Source organism: Coregonus clupeaformis, chromosome 15 (genome assembly GCF_020615455.1).
Source record: "Coregonus clupeaformis isolate EN_2021a chromosome 15, ASM2061545v1, whole genome shotgun sequence".
NCBI classification, from domain to species: Eukaryota; Metazoa; Chordata; class Actinopteri; order Salmoniformes; family Salmonidae; genus Coregonus; species Coregonus clupeaformis.
In genome coordinates this window covers 56,559,414-56,584,104 of record NC_059206.1, presented here as the reverse complement: position 1 = coordinate 56,584,104, position 24,691 = coordinate 56,559,414, and the positions used below count along the sequence as shown (strand labels likewise).

The following is a 24,691-nucleotide window of genomic DNA, read 5'->3' as shown; positions in this document are numbered from 1 at the left end:
CAAGGGGTATGAATACTTTCCGAATGCACTGTATATATGGGTGATTTATAAAGCCAGGCACATTTAACAGTTAGGCTATTGATTATAGACATAATTAAGTAGGCGTTTCCTCTCTCCTCACTTTTCTTCTCTCCCAACTCCGCTGCTGCCTCCGCCGCATTGTTCTCAACACCAATATGCTGATTAACTTTGCTATTATGCATATAGCAACATGGTCTAGGAGACGGCGCCAATTCAACAGCGCACTGATGTTTCAGAACCGCGGACAGCGACCGCTATCCAACGCGGGAGAAAGCGCATTTGTTATAAAATAATATTTGTATTAGTGTTGCACCATTGTTCTTATGTAACATAACCATATACAATTTCAGTAGCACGTCTTAGTGATGGACTGTGCCATCCCCATGGCCTCCACAATGGTTTAGTGCACTCTGACAGGTGCGAATCAGACAGGTGTCATGTACACCATGAAACTACGATTTTGTTTTGCTACTGCTCGACTAAAGAAATCTTGGTCGGCCAACAGCCTATCGACCAAAGAATTGACCAGTTGACTAAATGGGGTCGGCCCTTGTTAAGACAATCAGAAATACCATTAGATCCCCAAATTGGCACATTTATATGCCTAAAGTGCCTTGCAAAAGTATTTCTCCCCCTTGGGGTTTTTCCTATTTTGTTGCATTTCAACCTGTAATTTAAATTGATTTTTATTTGCATTTCATGTAATGGACATACACAAAATAGTCCAAATTGGTGAAGTAAAAAAAATAACTAGTTTTAAAAAATTCTAAAAGATAAATAACGGAAAAGTGGTGCGTGCATATGTATTCACCCCCTTTGCTATGAAGACCCTAAATAAGATCTGGTGCAACCAATTACCTTCAGAAGTCACATAATTAGTTAAATAAAGTCCACCTGTGTGCAATCTAAGTGTCACATGATCTGTCACATGATCTCATTATATTTAAATGTCTTGGAATGGCCTAGTCAAAGCCCAGACCTCAATCCAATTGAGAATCTGTGGTATGACTTAAAGATTGCTGTACACATGATAATAATAATAATAATAATAATAATAATAATAATAATGCCATTTACAGTGAGGGAAAAAAGTATTTGATCCCCTGCTGATTTTGTACGTTTGCCCACTGACAAAGAAATGATCAGTCTATAATTTTAATGGTAGGTTTATTTGAACAGTGAGAGAGAGAATAACAACAACAAAATCCAGAAAAACGCATGTCAAAAATGTTATAAATTGATTTGCATTTTAATGAGGGAAATAAGTATTTGACCCCCTCTCAATCAGAAAGATTTCTGGCTCCCAGGTGTCTTTTATACAGGTAACGAGCTGAGATTAGGAGCACACTCTTAAAGGGAGTGCTCCTAATCTCAGCTTGTTACCTGTATAAAAGACACCTGTCCACAGAAGCAATCAATCAGATTCCAAACTCTCCACCATGGCCAAGACCAAAGAGCTCTCCAAAGATGTCAGGGTCAAGATTGTAGACCTACACAAGGCTGGAATGGGCTACAAGACCATCGCCAAGCAGCTTGGTGAGAAGGTGACAACAGTTGGTGCGATTATTCGCAAATGGAAGAAACACAAAATAACTGTCAATCTCCCTCAGCCTGGGGCTACATGCAAGATCTCACCTCGTGGAGTTGCAATGATCATGAGAACGGTGAGGAATCAGCCCACGGGAGGATCTTGTCAATGATCTCAAGGCAGCTGGGACCATAGTCACCAAGAAAACAATTGGTAACACACTACGCTGTGAAGGACTGAAATCCTGCAGCGCACGCAAGGTCCCCCTGCTCAAGAAAGCACATATACAGGCCCGTCTGAAGTTTGCCAATGAACATCTGAATGATTCAGAGGAGAACTGGGTGAAAGTGTTGTGGTCAGATGAGACCAAAATCGAGCTCCTTGGCATCAACTCAACTCGCCGTGTTTGGAGGAGGAGGAATGCTGCCTATGACCCCAAGAACACCATCCCCACCGTCAAACAAGGAGGTGGAAACATTATGCTTTGGGGGTGTTTTTCTGCTAAGGGGACAGGACAACTTCACCGCATCAAAGGGACGATGGACAGGGCCATGTACCGTCAAATCTTGGGTGAGAACCTCCTTCCCTCAGCCAGGGCATTGAAAATGGGTCTTGGATGGGTATTCCAGCATGACAATGACCCAAAACACACAGCCAAGGCAACAAAGGAGTGGCTCAAGAAGAAGCACATTAAGGTCCTGGAGTGGCCTAGCCAGTCTCCAGACCTTAATCCCATAGAAAATCTGTGGATGGAGCTGAAGGTTCGAGTTGCCAAACGTCAGCCTCGAAACCTTAATGACTTGGAGAAGATCTGCAAAGAGGAGTGAGACAAAATCCCTCCTGAGATGTGTGCAAACCTGGTGGCCAACTACAAGAAACATCTGACCTCTGTGATTGCCAACAAGGGTTTTGCCACCAAGTACTAAGTCATGTTTTGCAGAGGGGTCAAATACTTATTTCCCTCATTAAAATGCAAATCAATTTATAAAATTTTTGACATGCGTTTTTCTGGATTTTTTTGTTGTTATTCTGTCTCTCACTGTTCAAATAAACCTACCATTAAAATTATAGACTGATCATGTCTTTGTCAGTGGGCAAACGTACAAAATCAGCAGGGGATCAAATACTTTTTTTCCCCTCACTGTAGCACACGCTTTTATCCAAAGTGACTTACAGTCATGTGCGCATACATTTTTACGTATGGGTGGTCCCGGGGATCGAACCCACTACCCTGGCGTTACAAGCGCCATGCTCTACCAATTGAGCTACAGAGGACCACATTGAGCTACAGAGGACCACGTACACCAGCGGAAACCATCCAACTTGAAGGAGCTGGAGCAGTTTTGCCTTGAAGAATGGGCAAAATCCCAGTGGCTAGATATGCCAAGCTTATAGAGACATACCCCAAGAGACTTGCAGCTGTAATTGCTGCAAAAGGTGGCTCTACAAAGTATTGACTTTTGGGGGGGGTGAATAGTTATGCACGCTCAAGTTCTGTTTTTTTGTCTTATTTCTTGTTTGTTCCACAATAAAAAATATTTTGCATCTTCAAAGTGTTAGGCATGCTGTGCAAATCTAATGATACAAACCCCCCAAAAATTCATTTAAATTCCAGGTTGTAAGGCAACAAAATAGGCAAAATGCCAAGGGGGGTGAATACTTTCGCAAGCCACTGTACATATGCACGCAGGCCAGGTAACCTATAGGCCTACTTCTATGTGTAATCAGGTGTGCATCCTTCCTCAACATTGACAGGAGCGCTCCAAAGAAAAGACAATGACTAAATTGACAACTCGTAAATAGAATGAAATAAACCAAAACTAGTTTCTCACAAGTGTAGCATAGGTTATGTGCTCTGAAAAAAATGGGTCAGCCCTAGTTGCTAATACGACTAAGATTGGAAGTTATGTTATGAAAGTTATGAAAACCAATAGAACAGGAGATGAATGGCATAGCGGTGGGTCCAATAGGGAAGTAAATGGAAATACATTTGCCAAAATTATATAAATTACTCCTGTCTATACAGAAATAAAATACTTCAAAATACTTCACCAGAAAGCATGACTTAGCCACAGAGGAATCGAGGATAATTAGCATATGTGTGAAGATAATGTGTCTTCAGTATAATTATAAATGTTGAGACAAGAAGAAGTGGTAGGGGTATGTGGAGAAGATATAGGCGAGTCTCTCTCCAGAAGGGCTCAGCTGTCTCCCGCCAATTCTTGTTCATTCATTGTTTTACTGTGTGAATTTTTTTGCCCTTTATTTCCATATTTTTATCAATCTCCATTACATACAGTATGTCACCAGTAGTAAATGTACCGTTAATCCCAGTCATTTGGTTACATTAAATTCTGTTAACGCATGTATTAGTAATTTACCATTTTCATTTACAGAGTGGAAATGTTGTTTGCAGAGTTCACAACCTGCTACACTTGTGAGAAACAAGTTTTGGCTTATTTCATAACCATCATTTACGACATGCCAATTTTTTCATTGTCTTTTGTTTGGAGTGCTCCATGTGAGCAATGACCATGTGTCTGGTTTCTCCGTCCTGATAATGTTGACAGCGCGCACGCCTGAGTACGCATAGAAGTACCTGGCTTGCTGCACAGAAATGTAGGAACGTTTTTTTAACATCCACTGCTAATGATAATATAAAAACTATAGTTCTTCACAGTAAGCTATTTGAAAAATCTTTCCAACAATTTATTTTTTACCCTTATTTTACCAGATAAGTTGACTGAGAACACATTCTCATTTACAGCAATGACCTTGGGAATAGTTACAGGGGAGAGGAGGGGGATAAATGAGCAAATTGAAAGCTGAGGATGATTAGGTGGCCATGATGGTATGAGGCCCAGATTGGGACTTTAGCCAGGACACCAGGGTTAACACCTCTACTCTTACAATAAGTGCCATGGGATCTTTAGTGACCACAGAGAGTCGGGACACCAGTTTAATATCCCATCCGAAAGACAGCACCCTACACAGGGCAATGTCCTCAATCACTGCCCTGGGCATTGGGATATTTTTTGTTAGACCGGAGGAAAAAGTGCTTCCTACTGGCCACACCACTTCCAGTAGCATCTGGTCTCCCATCCAGGGACTGACCAGGACCAACCCTGCATAGCTTCACAGGCAAGCCAGCAGTGGGATGCAGGGTGGTATGCTGCCGGCTCTACCTCAATAATGAATGAGCAATGGAAGTTACAGGCCTACTTCTGCAATGGCCTATAGGCTACGAGTTGCATGCGCTCATTTCTTTAGCTGCCAATGGACCAGCGTATCAATGTGTCCATATGGCAGATGCTGGTGATCTCGCATTAGTTGACTTTTAGATTTTCACCATTTTAATTCAGATTTTTATTATTAACCATGTGACAATGATTGAGAAATAAAAACGTTATTATTGAAATGAAACTCTTCCATGAAAATGTGCTTATGAAATGCATAACTGGCACGCAGAACAGTAGCATAAATTGTAAGCTTCCCCAAACTTGAAACTCACGTGCCGCCTATGAAGTCTTTATAAACATTTATTGTTTCCACAGATTTAGCCTATAGGCTACTTAGAAGCAAGGTAAGACATTGCCTCATTATATGAAATAAAATATTCAAGTTTCAAACAATTAAGAATGTTTTCAAAATGCATACTGCCTCCAGCTCACATTGTAAAGTGGTGGGTGACGCACTGATAGCGTGTTGCATGCACTTGAATGGTGAATGGGACATGATGACTAACAAAAATACACAAACCAATTTAATTCCACTAAATTATGCAAATTAAACTATAGACCGATAAGCATGATGGTATTTACATCGACTGGTATTTCTATTAATGAATAAAAAACATTATTTTGCAATAGGATTTTTTTCCCTCCCGGTCCTATTGGCCGGCAACAGTTTTATTTTTTTAATTTATTTTTTAAATCGGCCGAAAGCCGGCAAATTGCCGGCTAACTGACATCCTGGCTGAAACCCCATTCTTTCTGCAGACATCGTTGAATCTTAATTGGAAAACGTGGTCAGAGAGATTTTACAGAAATTCTGTTATCAAATTTTGCATCTCCACAGGTCTTCCGGTAAATGTGTTTTTGCAAAATGTTCAATGTAAATTGTTGATATCCACATTTTGTTACGTTACAGCCTTATTCTAAAATTGATTAAATATATGTTTTTCTACGCAATCTACACACAATACCGCATAATGACAAAGTGAAAACAGGTTTAGAAATTTTAGCAAATCTATAAAAATAAAAAAACGGAAATAACTTATTTAACCAGGTAAGCCAGTTGAGAACAAGTTCTCATTTACAACTGCGACCTGGCCAAGATAAAGCAAAACAGTGCGATAAAAACAACAACACAGAGTTACATATGGAATAAACAAAACGTACAGTCAATAACACAATAGAAAATCTATATACAGTGTGTGCAAATGTAGTAAGTTATGGAGGTAAGGCAATAAATAGGCCATAGTGCAAAATAATTACAATTTAGTATTAACACTGGAGTGAGATTGCAGAAGATTATGTGCAAATAGAGATACTGCAAATTAGCAAAATAAATGTAAACATGTAAATAACAATATAGGAATGAGGTAGTTGGGTCGGCTAATTACAGATGGGCTGTGTACAAGAGCAGTGATCGGTAAGCTGCTCTGACAAATGATGCTTAAAGTTTGTGAGGGAGATAAGTGTCTCCAGCTTCAGAGATTTTTGCAGTTCGTTCCAGTCATTTGCAGCAGACAACTGGAAGGACTGGCGGCCAAAGGAGGGTGTTGGCTTTGGGGATGACAAGTGAGATATACCTGCTGGAACGCATACTACGGGTGGGTGTTGCTATGGTGACCAATGATCTAAGATAGGGCAGGGATTTCCCTAGAATTGATTTATGGATGACCTGGAGCCAGTGGGTTTGGCGACGAATATGTAGTGAGGGCCAGCCAACGAGAGCGTACAGATCACAATGGTGGGTAGTATATGGGGCTTTGGTGACAAAACGGATTGCACTGTGATAGACTACATCCAATTTGCTGAGTAGGGTGTTGGAGGCTATTTTGTAAATGACATCGCCAAAGTCAAGGATCGGTAGGATAGTCAGTTTTACGAGGGCATGTTTAGTAGCATGAGTGAAGGAGGATTTATTGCGAAATAGGAAGCCGATTCTAGATTTAACTTTGGATTGGAGATGCTTAATGTGAGTCTGGAAGGAGAGTTTACGGTCTAACCAGACACCTAGGTATTTGTAGTTGTCCACATATCCTAAGTCAGACCCGCCGAGAGTAGTGATTCTAGTCGGGCGGGCGGGTGCAAGCAGCGTTCGATTGAAGAGCATGCATTTAGTTTTACTGGCGTTTAAGAGCAGTTGGAGGCCATGGAAGGAGTGTTGTATGGCATTGAAGCTCGTTTGGAGGTTTGTTAACACAGTGTCCAATGAAGGGCCAGGTGTATACAAAATGGTGTCGTCTGCGTAGAGGTGGATCTGAGAATCACCAGCAGCAAGAGCGACATCATTGATATACACAGAGAATAGAGTCGTCCCGAGAATTGAACCCTGTGGCTGCCAGAGGTCCAGACAACAGGCCCTCCGATTTGACACATTGAACTCTATCTGAGAAGTAGTTGGTGAACCATGCGAGGCAGTCATTTGAGAAACCAAGGCTATTTAGTCTGCCAATAAGAATGCGGTGATTGACAGAGTCAAAAGCATTGGCCAGGTCGATGAAGACGGCTGCACAGTACTGTCTTTTATCGATCGTGGTTATTATATAGTTTAGGACCTTGAGCGTGGCTGAGGTGCACCCATGACAAGCTCGGAAACCAGATTGCATAGCTGAGAAGGTACGGTGGGAGGGTGGGGGGGCATGGGCAAGTTGCAGCGGAGGGTGCAGAGCTGGTGGCCGGGGTATGGGTAGCCAGGTGGAAAGCATGGCCAGCCGTACCAAAATGCTTATTGAAATTCTTGATTATCGTAGATTTATCGGTGGTGACAGTGTTTCCCAGCCTCAGTGCAGTGGGTAGCTGGGAGGAGGTGCTCTTATTCTCCATGGACTTTACAGTGTCCCAAAACGTTTTGGAGTTAGTGCTACAGGATGCAAATTTCTGTTTGAAAAAGCTAGACTTTGCTTTCCTAACTGCTTGTGTATATTGGTTCCTGACTTCCCTGAAAAGTTGCATATCGTGGGGGCTGTTCGATGCTAATGCAGTACGCCACAGGATTTTTTTGTGCTGGTCAAGGGCAGTCAAGTCTGGGGTGATCCAGGGACTATATCTGTTCTTAGTTCTGTATTTTTGGAATGGGGCATGTTTATTTAAGATTGAGAGGAAAGCACTTTTGAAGAACATCCAGGCATCCTCTACTGACAGAATGAGGTCAATATCCATCCAGGATACCCGGGCCAGGTCAATTAGAAAGGCCTGCTCGCTGAAGTGTTTTAGGGAGCGTTTGACAGTGATGAGGGGTGGTCGTTTGACCGCGGACCCGTTACGGACGCAGGCAATAAGGCAGTGATCGCTGAGATCCTGGTTGAAGACAGCGGAGGTGTATTTAGAGGGTCAATTAGTAAGGATGATATCTATGAGGGTGCCCATGTTTACGGATTTAGGGTTGTACCTGGTAGGTTCCTTGATGATTTGTGTGAGATTGAGGGCATCTAGTTTAGATTGTAGGACGGACGGGGATTTTAAGCATATCCCAGTTTAGGTCACCAACAGTACGAACTCTGAGGATAGATGGGGGGCAAGCAATTCACATATGGTGTCCAGGGCACAGCTGGGGGCTGAGTGGGGTCTGTAGCAAGCAGCAACAGTGAGAGACCTATTTCTGGAAAGGTGGATTTTTAGAAGTTGAAGCTCAAACTGTTTGGGCACAGACCTGGATAGTATGATAGAGCTCTGCAGGCTCTCTCTACAGTAGATTGCAACTCCACCCCCTTTGGCAGTTCTATCTAGACGGAAAATGTTGTAGTTCGGAATGGACATTTCTGAATTTTTGGTGGCCTTCCTAAGCCAAGATTCAGACACTGCTAGAACATCAGGGTTGGCAGTGTGGTAACGCAGTGAATAACTCAAACTTTGGGAGGAGACTTCTGATATTCACATGCAAGAAACCAAGGCTTTTACGGTTACAGAAGTCAACAAATGATAGCGCCTGGGGGGTAGGAGTGATACTGGGGGCTACAGGGCCTGGATTAGCCTCTACATCACCAGAGGAACAGAGGAGGAAGAGAATAAGGATACGGCTAAAGGCTTTAAGAACTTCTAGTGCGTTGGGTATAGAGAAGAGGGGCAGATTTCCAGGCGTTGTAGAATTGATTCAGGGCATTATTACAAACAATGATATGGAAGGATATGAGTACAGTGGAGGAACACCTAAGCATTGGGTAACTATGAAAGAGATAGCATCACTGGAGGTACCGATTGAGCCAGTCTCCGCGTGTATGGGGGGTGGGACAAAGGAGCTCTCTGAGGCTGGTTGAGCTGAACTTGGGGCTCTACAGTGAAATTGTATAATAAAAACTAACCCAAACAGCACATGGCTAGGCATATTGACATGGGAGAGAGGCATAACGCAATCACAGGTGTTATTCGAGAGGGCTAAGACAACAACTGGTAATGGCGACGAAAGTTGGGCTGAGGCTAAACAGATAAACAGGATGGGGTACCGTGTAAAGGAACAGTCCAGCAGGCATTAGCTGTGTAGCTGAGTGATCATAAGGTCCAGTGAACAGCACTAAGTAAGTCCGGGAGCAGATCGTAGGCTGCTAAAGCACAAGCGAGCAGGAGGCACGGCTGTTGATTGCGTGTGCTAGCGGGCCGGGGCTAGCAGATGGATCTTCGTGGTTGTCGTAACGGGAAGCCTGTTGAAACCACATCAGATGATTACATCGGCAGACCAGTCGTGATGGATCGGTGGGGCTCCGTGTCAACACTAGGAGGTCCCGTCCGGTTGACTGAGAGGTAGATAGCCGGGAGATGGGCCTGGCTCGAGGCTAGCTCAAGGCTAACTGGGGCTAGCTTCGGACAGTGGTAATTAGCCAACAACAACAACAGCCACTCGGTTGCAGCTAGCTAGCTGCGATGATCCGGTGTTAAGCTCCAGTGATTCCGGCAGAAAATCCGATATGCTCTGGCTCAATAGCGCGATGTGCAGACTGGCCGATAATTGTCCGGGCTAGAGCTGGCTGGTAGGTAGTGCAGGCCACGGACAATGGTAATGACCGCTAATGGTGGCTAATAGCAAGTAGCTAGTTAGCTGGCTAGCTGGCTAGCTTCAGCCAGAGGTTCTGGATAAAAATAAATAATATAATCCGTTCCACATTGGGTGAGGCGGGTTGCAGGAAAGTATATTTAGTTAACGGATGGAAAGTGAGATTGAGAAATATCTAAGAAAATATATACGAAAAAGAAAATAAAAAACAGGCTATTTACATGAGGACACTATAGCAAACACGAACGCACTGCTACGCCATCTTGGATCAGTATTTACATAAGTATTCAGACCATTTGCTATGAGACTCGAAATTTAGCTCAGGTGCATCCTGTTTCCATTGATCATCCTTGAAATGTTTCTACAACTTGATTGGAGTCCACCTGTGGTAAATTCAATTGATTGGACATGATTTGGAAAGGCACACACCTATCTATATAAAGGTCCCACAGTTGACAGTGCATGTCAGAGCAAAAACCAAGCCATGAGGTCGAATGAATTGTCTGTAGAGCTCTGAAACAGGATTGTGTCAGGGCACAGATCTGGGGAAGGGCACCAAAAAATGTCTGAAGCATTGAAGATCCCCAAGAATACAGTGGCCTCCATCCTTCTGAAATGGAAGAAGTTTGGAACAACCAAGACTCTTCCTAGAGCTAGCCGCCCATCCAAAGTGAGCAATCGGGGGAAGGGCCTTGGTCAGGCAGAGCTCTAGAGTTCCTCTGTGGAGATGGGAGAACCTTCCAGAAGGACAAGCATCTCTGCAGCACTCCACCAATCAGGCCTTTATGGTAGAGTGGCCAGACGGAAGCCACTCCTCAGTAAAAGGCACATGACAGGCCGCTTGGAGTTTGCCAAAAAGCACCTAAAAACTAAGACCATGAGAAACAAGATTCTCTGGTCTGATGTAACCAAGATTGAACTCTCTGGCCTGAATGCCAAGCGTCACGTCTGGAGGAAACCTGGCACTATCCCTACGGTGAAACATGGTTGTGGCAACATCATGCTGTGGGGATGTTTTTCAGCTGCAGGGACTGGGAGACTAGTCAGGATCGAGGGAAAGATGAACGGAGCAAAGTACAGAGAGATCCTTGATGAAAACCTGCTCCAGAGCGCTCAGGACCTCAGACTGGCGTGAAGGTTCACCTTCCAACAGGACAATGACCCTAAGCACACAGCCAAGACAGCGCAGGAGTGGCTTCGGGACAAGTCTCTGAATGTCCTTGAGTGGCCCAGCAGAGCCCGGACTTGAACATCTCTGGAGAGACCTGAAAATAGCTGTGCAGCGATGCTCCCCATCCTACCTGACAGAGCTTGAGAGGATCTGCAGAGAAGAATGGGAGAAACTCCCCAAATACAGGTGTGCCATGCTTGTAGCGTCATACCCAAGAAAACGCGATGCTGTAATCGCTGCCAAAGGTGCTTCAACAAAGTTCTGCGTAAAGGGTTTGTGATTAGTAAACATTTCTAAAAACCTGTTTTGCTTTGTCATTATGGGGTATTGTGTGTAGATTGATGAGGGGGATTTTTTTTATTTTTTAAATACATTTTAGAATAAGGCTGTAAGGTAACAAATGTGGAAAGAGTCAAGGGGTCTGAATACTTTCCGAAGGCACTGTATATACTGATAAAACTGTAGGCAATGTGTGTATTGAAATCAGGGAAAGAGCTGTACGACATACATTTACTGACTGAGGTCGAGAGCAAGTGCACTGCACCCATACCCTTATTGAAATTTAGGCCACCAACAGTTGGGGTTTTCTATCCAGTGTGTGTGTGTTTGACAGTGTGCCAGCAGTGCATCAGGGATTTCCACTGTGCAAAGCGACATGTGTAGCCATGAAGAAACGCACACAGGGCAAACACGCCACTATAGCAACCTACTTTTGTCATGTCTAATTACTTCATCCACTTCCCAGAGAACTAAAAAATGACATCTTCAGTTTGAAGAGCCATGTTTCTCTATGCGAGTCTCTCTGCAATAGGTTAATTAGCCTGCCCGGTCCCATCCACCATGATTTTACTAAGCAGATTTGTCCCATTGTCATGTGTCAAAGTTACCCTGACCCATCCAATAAACAAGCAATATCTCTGAATGAGGTTGAAGATTGAATAAGTAAAAAAACAGCAGTGTTGTATGACCGTATGTTCAGTGACACATGGCCAGGGAGCAATTACAGCATGTCTTAGTTAGGGCTTATGGATAAATGGCATTGAGAAGGTAAAGTTGACATTCTGGACAACCAAAAACAAGCTACACCTTGCTAGCTTAGCTTGCTATGCTAGCCAGTCTTTGGCAACCAACCAAACCATAGCTAGCCAACTATCCATCTATTCCATGTTTATGTTTTCATCCAAATAAGCTCACCTAGTTATGTTTATTGTTACGCTAGCTAACATGCTAATGCTAGCTAGGGAAATAGGTAGCTAGAGCTAACTTGCTAGCAAACGTTACCTTCATTGGCTACTAACTTTACAGGTAGCAAGGATCTACCGTTAGATGTCAGAAAGTCTGCGTCTCTCTTATTTTGCAGTGCAAGTAAGTCCGTAGTAGTGTGGAAATCTAAAATAATAGCTAGCTATTGGCGTATATTATTGCTAGCTAACAACAAGGAACGTTAGCTAACGTTAGCTTGCTAGCTGACAATATCCTGAACTTGTTCACTTCGAATCAATCATGCAAGATGTTGGAGGAAACTAATTGTCACCCTTGCTGTACATTAAAATGAAATAAAATGTACTCATGGAAACTTTGAGACAATCTACATGAAACAAATGTATTTTTCTGTTACCTCAGTTTGTACAAATCCATTCACACTTCAATCCAATCTAATTTCTTGCAGAGTGAAGAAATAAACATTCGACTCGTTTAGGCACAGATGTTGTAATTTGCAATGCTTTATGGGATATGTAGTCGACTTCCAGCAGAGCACAGTTGTCGTTGTATGAAAAAATGTTGACATTGTAAGATACAGTAAATAATACATGCATTATCTATTACTTTCAAAAATTACATGTTATAAATTAAACAAATGAACTGCATTACATTTGTTTTCAGTTTGAATATTGGTTTGATATTAGGAGTTTGCTCGTCAATACCTCTTGATTCGGGTGGCACGTCTAGATTCATATGACAATAGACAGCAAGGTACATACTTTTTTTTTTTTTTCTCTCCGTTCCTTGCCGTTTTCAAAAAGTGACTATGTTCTTCTTCTTCTTTGATGAGGTTTAATGGCGGTTGGTATCCAATAAATGTTGCATTACCGCCACCTACTAGACCGGAGTATAACTCCCTTATACTTTGCTTAAAAAAAAAAGATATATAAAACAAATACAACAAATACCCTACAATCTAATACTACACTCACAAAAAAATACAATCAATTTTACTAAAATAAAAATGTAAACAAATAAATCAATATTTACAGTATGAAAAATGTATGCACTCACTAACTATAAGTCGCTCTGGATAAGAGCGTCTGCTAAATCACTAAAATGTAAATAATAATAATAACTACCATACTCCACTATTTAAATCTATTTATTCCTACTTCAGGCCAACAGCCTGAAAGGATGAGACACCACCACTTAAGACACCCTGTAACTCTTCTGATGTCAAGTCTCGCACACCCAAATACCTCTCTGCAGCTGCCACCACAACCTCTATTTTCTGTGACTTACGTTTCATTACATTTACATTTTAGTCATTTAGCAGACGCCCTTATCCAGAGCGACTTACAGTTAGTGAATACATTTATTTATTTTTTATACTGGCCCCCCGTGGGAATCGAACCCACAACCCTGGCGTTGCAAACGCCATGCTCTATCAACTGAGCTACATCCCTGCCGGCCATTCCCTCCCCTACCCTGGACGACGCTGGGCCAATTGTGCGCCGCCCATGAGTCTCCCGGTCGCGGCCGGCTGCGACAGAGCCTGGATTCGAACCAGGATCTCTAGTGGCACAGTTAGCACTGCGAAGCAGTGCCTTAGACCACTGCTTAGCTCTGCCTGCAGTACAGTTGATAACCATAAATGCCAAAAATCCAATCTTCCTAAAACCTATATCACTTGTTGGTTTATCCCAGCATCGCTGCACAGCTATTTTCAGGTCTCTCCAGAGATGTTTGATCGGGTTCAAGTCTGGGCTCTGGCAGGAGTGGCTTCGGGACAAGTCTCTGAATGTCCTTGAGTGGCCCAGCCAGAGCCCAGACTTGAACCCGATCAAACATCTCTGGAGAGACCTGAAAATAGCTGTGCAGCAACGCTCCCCATCCAATCTGACAGAGTTTGAGAGGATCTGCAGAGAAGAATGGGAGAAACTCCCCAAATACAGGTGTGCCAAGCTTGTAGCGTAATACCCAAGAAGACTCGAGGCTGTAATCACTGCCAAAGGTGCTTCAACAAAGTACTGCGTAAAAGGTCTGAATGCTTATGTAAATGTAATATTTCCGTTTTAATACATTTGCAAAAATTTCTAAAAACCTGTTTTTGCTTTGTCATTATGGGGTATTGTGTGTAGATTAATGAGGAAAACAAACAATTTAATCAATTTTAGAATAAGGCTATGACATAACAAAATGTGGAAAGTCAAGGGGTCTGAATACGTTCCGAATGCAATGTATGTCATTTGGACTGGAAGCTATTGAAAATTAGATCTGTTCATGAATTAATACCTAAAGCTGTAATAGGAAAAATATTTGTAGAGAATCAAAGGGGGGAAATAAAAAAAAGGTGTAGCTTTGATAAGAGAGGTGAAGGAACCCACTGCCCTTGTCTGTAGATCTATAGCTCATATGTGACCGACCGCCTTGATTCTGTCTTACGTTTTTTTTTTTTTACATTGGATAAAAGCAGAGACACAGAGCTACAAAATGGTATATCATACACTGCATTTGAGGAACAATGGAAAAGTAATTCTGCTCTGAATGTTGATAAACTTGTAATCTCACTTTTGAGAAAATGGCCTTTGAATGTTTTCGTACCTACTGAAGAGCTCTTCTTTGTCTACACCCATTCAGCGTCGTTCACACCCTCTTAAGCTTTAGCCCCACCCATCTCGTTTTGATCTCGGAGCGTTCAGAGCGCACACTGGACGATCTGGCCGATGAGTAGGGTTGATCTGAGCGTTCTGAACTCATAACGGCAGTCAAGCACCCAAGCTAACATTGGCTAGCTACTTTCAGACACAAAGTTGGGATTATGGTTAATTGTTTACCTCATTTAATGACCATTTTCCCCCACTGACCATTTTACTCGCCCTAGCAAAGCTGGTTAGGCTGTTTTCATGAGAGAACACCCCACTGACCATTTTACTCGCCCTGGCAGAGCTTGTTTGGCTGTTTTCATGTTATCCAGTGTTGGTGACTGTAACTGTGCTGCTGGCAACAATTTAATTACGCTTTTTCTGACACCGGCCATATTCAATGGGTGTTGAGCGCTCGTAAATTCATTAGATATTCTGCACCCTGGCATACTCAGACTGAATTTACGAACGCACCCGAAATGGTTACTTGCATAGTGGAGTCTTTTGTTAAGACATGTAGCTAGCTAACTATGTAAACAATGAACCAACCAACAATGAACCAACTCATGACGTTACTATCCTGCATGAATCTGCAGGTAGCTAACCAACCAGGTTAAATGTTAGCTAGCTAACATTAGGCTATAACTAGCCAAGCAAATTGCACTGAGATACGAATAATAAGAGCATTCACGTAACGTTAGCTAGCGAGCCGGCCAGCTAACATTAGCTAGCTAAACAATCCCAACTCATGATGTTACTACCCTGCATGAATCTGCAGGTAATTAATCAAACAGGTTCAATGTTAGCTAGCTAACATTAAGCTGTAACTAGCCAAGCAAATGGCTCTGAGATACGAATAATAAGATCATACACATAACATTAGCTAGCGAGCCAAACAACTAATGTTAGCTAGCTAGCTAAACAATGAACAATCCCAACTCATGATGTTACTACCCTGCATGAATCTGCAGGTAGCTAACATTAGGCTACAACTAGCCAAGCAAATGGCTCTGAGATACGAATAATAAGATCATACACATAAGCCAGCCAATATACATAGAAAAAAAAGCAGCGTTAGACAGGATTACCTACACAGACTGACCAGCTCAAATTGACAGAAGCGTGATATATGGCAGACCAATCCGAACTACTCTCTTGGCATGTCCAGCCCACTCATTATCTCAGCCAATCATGGCTAGTGGGAAGGTTGCTGTCTTTTTCTGTGGCTTAACCAACTAGGCTCGTAATTTAACAATTTTATTTGTATTTATAGATGGCATACAAGTTTGTTATTAAGGCACATGAAAGTTCACTTGTTCCAGAAGGCATTTCCGCCCAAAAAAATGCATTTTGATAAAAAAATCTAAGTTAACATTCAAATGGCTCTTCTGTGAAGTAGTGACACGTGACATACGCCGAGTTTCCTGAAACAAGTCACATATGGATAGGAAGCTAATGAAAGTTAGACCTATCACAAGAAATATGCCAATAAAATCAGGGAAGTGGTGAACTGGAATTCTACTGAATGTAGCATGGATGAGGGGGGTCTGTGACTTCACATTATGTGGTTTTACCTCTCCATTTCACCTGGATAGGAAGCTTTTGAAAAGTATCCTTGTAAATGGGTCAAATATAGCACACTTAGTAGTTAGAGCGACTGGAGGCCCTATGCAGTGTGTGTAATCTTCATATAGGGCTAACCTTCCTGAATGGGAATGCAAAAACATATATATTTTTTGCTTACACGTAATCACGGGTATTGCACTTTTATGACGGTCCCTAAACCAGAGCCCCAGAAAACGGCATCCTTTTTAGCTCTGTTAAGGGAAGAGTTCGACTATTGGTAAAAACATAGGGTGTACATTGCTCTCTACCAGTGGCGGCTCCTGAAAAAATTCTCAGGGGGGGGCAATTTTTCTGATGATTTAGGTGACCTACACACATTTAAAAAAAGATATGTCCAGCAACAACATGAAGACAGGGGCAGCATATAAGTCAATACCAGAAGCATTTATTGACTGATCTCAAAAGTGTTGGCTTACAAAAGCAAAATAAGTTATCACAGTAAAAATAATCAAGGGTGTTCTTTCACATTCCTCAACACTGCATAAACAATATGCATTTCCATAAAACACCTCATCTAATTGTGCCACAAAGTTGACAAGTCCAAGAAAAATACCAGGGTTGGTGGAGCCCTCAGTTTCATCTTTGCCTCGCAAAGCTAACTCAAACACTCCGCAAAACTTCACACACTGGATTAGCCGGCTGAGGATGTGGCGGTTCTTGCTAACCTCATCGTTGTGGCGGCGGACAGCTAGCCTGTATCCCTCATCCAGTTGAGTGGCAATGTTCACTCTCCCCAAAGCAGACAATCTCAAACAGCTATCCATGTGGGTCTTTGACAGCTCATGTTTCTTAATCTTTTCTGAAAGATGGTGCATGTCCGTTACACCAGTCGCTGTCCAAGCGGTGCTGTCTGCCGTGCCGCCTTCATGGTGAAAGAGTAAGCAGGGGTAGCAGAAGACTGCATTAGCTACATCGCAGCCTGCTAGCCAGGTTTTTCGTTCGTACCAATTTTTGGAAAATCCTCGGGTGTAGGACTTTCCCCCTTTAGTAGAAACCTGTTGAATTATTAAATTTGGTCTGGGAGGTCCTAATTGTTTCGTTGCCAATTTATCTTGATTTGTTCAGCCGACAAAAAGGAACTTCTTTCAAAGAGACAATCGAGTTGCACTGAACGCTAGCCATCTTGACAGTAGTACGTGAATTGATTGACGCTGCTACCCGCTCTTTTTCTTAGTTACGTTCATGGTTATGTTACGTATGACGAAAGCGCGTAAGTGCAAGCCCTCCCGGAACCCATAGAGATTGTATTGAAAGCTCTGATATTTGAAAAAAAAATTTTTTACATGAGAGTCTATGAGAGACTTCTGGGGCGATTTTCAACCTGACTGAAATCGCCCCAAAAGGGGCGGGGCCATTTGAAGCACGACTTTAGCCTGATTGGACATTTAGTGGCAGATCAGACGTCTAGATTAGAACACTGATAACTACTGTTGCCGTGATATAATTGATTAGAAAAAAAATCCCTTCCTTTTCCCGTTTGGCAGTGCGTCGCCCATATCGCCCTAATGAACACACCGCCCCTGCTCTCTACCATCATCTGATTCTAGATATATCACTCTCATCATCCTAGGCCTTTCTGTCGGAGAGTGATTGACTTGGGAACTCAGAATATCGAAAGTAAAAACAAATTTACTGCGTTAAAAAACTCAATAAAATATTGAAACGCATCATAACATGTTGTAAATGTTATAATTTGAATAACTTTATCAATTCATTACTGCAGACTCCAACAGACAGACTACTGCAGACATGTAAAACCAATGGTAAAACCAATGACACAGAGTTTTTAAACCCAGAAGCGTAACATCACAAGATTTCCGGAAACGCTAGCGAAACAGAACAGGCCTGCGTTTGGGGTTTGAGAAGTCAATGAGGCACAACCTAGATTCGAGCCAATGTCTTAAATAGTTGAACATGTTATTACTCCAACCACGTGAAAGTGACACACTGACACGTTTTCATTTTTGTAAAAAAAACAAAACAACATTATATCGAAGGAGTGCCTTTGATTTACAGGCCTGCACATGCGTAGTTCGGCCCGAGACAACCGTTAGACACGATGACGTGTTTCTTTCTTCGCATGAGCTTAGCTAGCCAACGTCGCCCTGACATAGCATACAAGTGTGATCTAGGATTTCTATTGGAGAAGCAGTTTCTGCCTATCAGTTTCTGCCTATATTTGTATAAACCCTGGAATGCTGATGCTATGTATTGGCCAATGAGAGGCTTTGAAGCCACCGGTCACCCATATTGGCACTCCCCAGAAGGAGCAGTCCTCCATAGGAATGAATGGAACTCTACAGTATTTCAATTAAATGGAAGGACAAAATTATGGTATTTAAGTATTAAAATGTTTCTAATTTAAGGAATTTCAAATGTTTATGCTTAGCTCACATAATATAATGTAAAAGTATGCATTAAGGTGTCTGTAATATAAAAATATTGCAAAAACAAATGTAGACATTAATAAATGCTTCCAAAATATTTTTTACAATGCTGGGGGAGTGCCAAGTTGGAGGCGCGTTGGCTTCCAAATAGCGTCAGACTCTTAGTGTACAGTCGTGGTCAAAAGTTTTGAGAATGACACAAATATTAATTTTAAAGTCTGCTGCCTCAGTTTTTATGATGGCAATTTGCATATACTCCAGAATGTTATGAAGAGTGATCAGATGAATTGCAATTAATTGCAAAGTCACTCTTTTCAACCATTTATCGGATCGTCAAGAACTTCAAGGAGAGAGGGTCAATTGTTGTGAAGATGGCCTCAGGGTGCCCAAGAAAGTCCAGCAAGCGCCAGGACCGTCTCCTAAAGTTGATTCAGCTGTGGAATCGGGGCACCACCAGTGCAGAGCTTGCTCAGGAATGGCAACAGGCAGGTGTGAGTGCATCTGCACGCACAGTGAGGCGAAGACTTTTGGAGGATGGCCTGGTGTCAAGAAGGGCAGCGAGGAAGCCACTTCTCTCCAGGAAAAACATCAGGGACAGACTGATATTCTGCAAAAGGTACAGGGATTGTACTGCTGAGGACTGGGGTAAAGTCATTTTCTCTGATGAATCCCCTTTCCGATTGTTTGGGGTATCCGGAAAAAAGCTCGTCCGGAGAAGACAAGGTGAGCGCTACCATCAGTCCTGTGTCATGCCAACAGTAAAACATCCTGAGACCATTCATGTGTGGGGTTGCTTCTCAGCCAAGGGAGTGGGCTCACTCACAATTTTGCCTAAGAACACAGCCATGAATAAAGAATAGTACCAACACATCCTCCGAGAGCAACTTCTCCCAACCATCCAATAACAGTTTGGTGACGAACAAAGCCTTTTCCAGCATGATGGAGCACCTTGCAATAAGGCAAACGTGATAACTAAGTGGCTCGGGGAACAAAACATCGACATTTTGGGTCCATGGCCAGGAAACTCCCCAGACCTTAATCCCATTGAGAACTTGTGGTCAAACCCACAAATTCTGACAAACTCCAAGCATTGATTATGCAATAATGGGCTGCCATCAGTCAGGATGTGGCCCAGAAGTTAATTGACAGCATGCCAGGGCGGATTGCAGAGGTCTTGAAAAAGAAGGGTCAACACTGCAAATATTGACTCTTTGCATAAACTTAATGTAATTGTCAATAAAAGCCTTTGACACTTATGGAATGCTTGTAATTATACTTCAGTATACCATAGTAACATCTGACAAAAATATCTAAAAACACTGAAGCAGCAAACTTTGTGAAGACCAATACTTGTGTCATTCTCAAAACTTTTGACCACGACTGTATATATAAATCATTGGGTAAAACACATTCACAATATAAACACAAAACAAAATACTGAAAATACTGTAGTCTCATAATCATAATAACACATTCAAATACATTTCTAGCATTTATTCTATCTTTGACAGAGTGATCAAAGTCACGCCACTCAAAACAGCAATCAGGACAGCAGCCAGTAGGACTACGTTTTTAGTCCACTAAAACAAAAGAGCAAAGTCAAACACAAACAAAATGTGATCAATTCATATGAGGACATTCTTCATTCTTGATTATTTGGTTATTGTCATCCATGGCGTTTCCTAGTTACCCATATTTCTTTGTATTAGAATAAGCTCCATATCAAAGACACTTATACAGGACTCTGCGGAAACATTAATTATGTTATTATGGAGAATAAAGGACAGTTAGATATTATTGTTATTTATCTTCATCTGTGACAATATAAGAAAAATGTAAAGTTCTCTTATGATTTTCATTGCTGATCCTACGGGGTATGTTATTACTGTTCCAAGATAATAACAAGCGATGAAGAAGCCACACTGACTGACAAACTGCATACCCCCTTTGTGTAGATGATTGGGGTGTAGGAGCATCCATATACTAGCCCTGCAAATGTAGCAAGTAAGCAGCCAATTCAAGAAGAAAAAGGTAGCACCCACTGAGTCACAGAACATAAATAACTTTTGCATGAATAGGTAATGAAAAGAGTAACAAGGCAAGCAGAGCTTACATGATCTTTCTGCTCATGGGACTGAGCTTCTCAGTCCAGCTCTTGCTAACTGCAATGGATGGCAGGATGTCATCATCCACCAAGTCCAACTGTAAGATCAAAAACAGGAAATGACACTTTGAATTATGTGCTGCTCTTTCAAGCAGATAATGTGCTGTTCTCAACATGTAACTAGTGCAGTATCCATATGCTACTGTACTATCCTATCCAAATGCTACTGTGTTATGCATGTTGTAGTGTAAATTCATACCTGTACAAAAACCCTCTCCAGTTCATGCTCCTTTAAGCCAGATAGTACAATTTTAGAGCTGGAGAAGGTTTTTGTACAATACCATATTTTTTGTTACGTTCTAGTGTGTATAGTGTGAAGTCCAACCTAGTTGGTAGAATGGAGCAATGGTTTTCTCTCTTCATCCTGCGCCTGCTCTTTTTCTTCTTCTGTCTTTATGACAACTCACATGGTGAAGCTGGGGTATGGCTTAAAGATTACACAATATGAGACCCTCATTTCAAATAGATTACTCTTATAACAGATGATTCAATTGATCTACAGTTCATGAAACTCAATCCCACTAACATAAACAACTTGAAATCTGACTTATTATAAAGCATGTACCTTACGGTAGCAAGTCCAGTTTCAATGTAATTGAATGTGGGGTTTGGTATATCTTGCTGATCCAGTCCAAATTAGGGCTGTTGCAGTGACTGTATTACCGCCACACCGGCGGTCACAAGTCATGAAGTCAGTCAAATTCCACGTGACCGTTTAGTCACGGTAATTAGGCTTCTCCAAGCTCTGATGCTGCTGATGGTCATTAGAGCCTACCAAACTTGCTAACTGCCTGGTACTCAGCACTCTATTGTCCCTCTAATCACTCTGACATCAATGCAAATGTATTCGAAAATCTAATCAAACACTTTATGAGAGCCCATGAGCTCATGTTGCGCAACATTTCTATAGGCTATGCAATTGTGCGAGAAAACAGAGTGATGGCCTCTACTAAAAAGAGGAGGATCCCATCACCTTTCTATAGGCTAGGCCTACTATATCTATTTCTCAACTTTCCTAATATTAAGCATATTGTTTATCTTTACAACAGGAGTATAGCCTACCTGGCTGGCATGAAAATGAACCACGAGAAAAGCGTCCTCCATTCGCCATTTATGTGCATAGATGACATGTATTTTTTCCGCTGCCACTGTTTTGAGACAGGTGCATGATAATGGTCCATTCTAAATCAAAACAAATTTCACACATATATTATTTAGTATACAGTGAGGGAAAAAAGTATTTGATCCCCTGCTGATTTTCTACGTTTGCCCACTGACAAAGAAATTATCAGTCTATAATTTTAATGGTAGGTTTATTTGAACAGTGAGAGACAGAATAACAAGAACAAAATCTAGAAAAACGAATGTCAAACATTTTATAAATTGATTTGCATTTTAATGAGGGAAATAAGTATTTGACCCCCTCTCAATCAGAAAGATTTCTGGCTCCCAGATGTCTTTTATACAGGTAACGAGCTGAGATTAGGAGCACATTCTTAATGGGAGTGCTCCTAATCTCAGCTTGTTACCTGTATAAAGACACCTGTCCACAGAAGCAATCAATCAATCAGATTCCAAACTCTCCACCATGGCCAAGACCAAAGAGCTCTCCAAGGATGTCAGGGACAAGATTGTAGACCTACACAAGGCTGGAATGGGCTACAAGACCATCGCCAAGCAGCTTGGTGAGAAGGTGACAACAGTTGGTGCGATTATTTGCAAATGGAAGAAACACAAAAGAACTGTCAATCTCCCTCGGCCTGGGGCTCCATGCAAGATCTCCCCTCGTGGAGTTGCAATGATCATGAGAACGGTGAGGAATCAGCCCAGAACTACACGGGAGGATCTTGTCAATGATCTCAAGGCAGCTGGGACCATAGTCACCAAGAAAATAATTGTTAACACACTACGCCGTGAAGGACTGAAATCCTGCAGGTCCCCCTGCTCAAGAAAGCACATATACAGGGCCGTCTGAAGTTTGCCAATGAACATCTGAATGAGCTCTTTGGCATTACATTTAGCAGACGCTCTTATCCAGAGCGACTTACAGTTAGTGAGTGCATACATGTTTTTTTTGTTTTGTTGTTGTTTTTTTTATACTGGCCCCCTGTGGGAAACAAACCCACATCGCTGCCGGCCAAACCCTCCCCTACCTTGGACGACGCTGGACCAATTGTGCGCCGCCCATGGGTCTCCCGGTCGCGGCCGGCTGCGACAGAGACTGGACTCGAACCAGGATCACTAGTGGCACAGCTAGCACTGCGATGCAGTGCCTTAGACCACTGCGCCACTCGGGAGTCATCAACTCAACTCGCCGTGTTTGGAGGAAGAGGAATGCTGCCTATGACCCCAAGAACACCATCTCCACCGTCAAACATGGAGGTGGAAACATTATGCTTTGGGGGTGTTTTTCTGCTAAGGGGACAGGACGACTTCACCGCATCAAAGGGACGATGGACGGGGCCATGTACCGTCAAATCTTGGGTGAGAACCTCCTTCCTTCAGCCAGGGCATTGAAAATGGGTTGTGGATGGGTATTCCAGCATGACAATGACCCAAAACACACGGCCAAGGCAACAAAGAAGTGGCTCAAGAAGAAGCACATTAAGGTCCTGGAGTGGCCTAGCCAGTCTCCAGACCTTAATCCCATAGAAAATCTGTGGAGGGAGCTGAAGGTTTGAGTTGCCAAACGTCAGCCTCGAAACCTTAATGACTTGGAGAAGATCTGCAAAGAGGAGTGGAACAAAATCCCTCCTGAGATGTGTGCAAACCTGGTGGCCAACTACAAGAAACGTCTGACCTCTGTGATTGCCAACAAGGGTTTTTCCACCAAGTACTAAGTCATGTTTTGTAGAGGTTTCAAATACTTATTTCCCTCATTAAAATACAAATCAATTTATAACATTTTTGACATGCGTTTTTCTGGATTTTTTTGTTGTTATTCTGTCTCTCACTGTTCAAATAAACCTACCATTAAAATGATAGACTGATCATGTCTTTGTCAGTGGGTAAACGTACAAAATCAGCAGGGGATCAAATACTATTTTCCCTCACTGTATGTAAAGACAAGATTAAATCAAGAATAGTCTGATGGGTGACAATATTAGCCTATCACTTGTGAATTATATATTATCACTCGTGAATGATGTCCAGCATAAGAAACAGCCTTTTCTTTTTCAGACTTTTTCTAATCATAGTCACACACCTCATGTAGCCTAGCCCATAGGCCTACATGTTTTGATAAGGTTTGTATCACAACTAAAGTGGCCAAATAACTTCTTAAAATTAAGCACATTCATTTGCTTTACAAGGTGTTTAGAGCTTAGCTGGCATACATAAGCAGTGCGTGAGTTTCAAGTTTGGGGAAGATAATATTCACCATAAAAATGCACCTTTATAATAAAAGCATTACATGCATAATCGCATTTGCGGTCATTTTTGATAATGGTGTTTTCCGGCTAATGGAACATTCGCTGTAGCGGGTGATTTGGACGGAGTCAGGCGCAGGAGGGTAAATCACAGAATAAATGGTTTATTCTGCAAATTCAGTGGTTCGCAGCAATGCGTAAAACACTACAGTGCGGTATAACGGCGCACTGGAGAAAACAAAGCACACGGGTGAATATCCTGGCAATACAAATATATAAAGCTCCACCGAGCTATCGTCACCTCCACAATAAACAAGCACACACAAAGACATGGGGGGCAGAGGGAATACTTATACAGATA

General features: G+C 42.2%; 1 protein-coding gene across 1 annotated transcript in view; it reads right to left on the bottom strand.

Moving 5' to 3' along the window:
• klhl8 (kelch-like family member 8) overlaps positions 1-12,636 on the bottom strand; it is a 29,789-nt gene extending 17,153 nt beyond the window's left edge. The window contains exon 1 of the mRNA XM_041898805.1: positions 12,553-12,636. The gene's annotated coding sequence lies outside the window, so the exon portion shown is untranslated. The remainder of the gene's footprint in view (positions 1-12,552) is intronic.
• Positions 12,637-24,691: the final 12,055 nt, after the last annotated feature.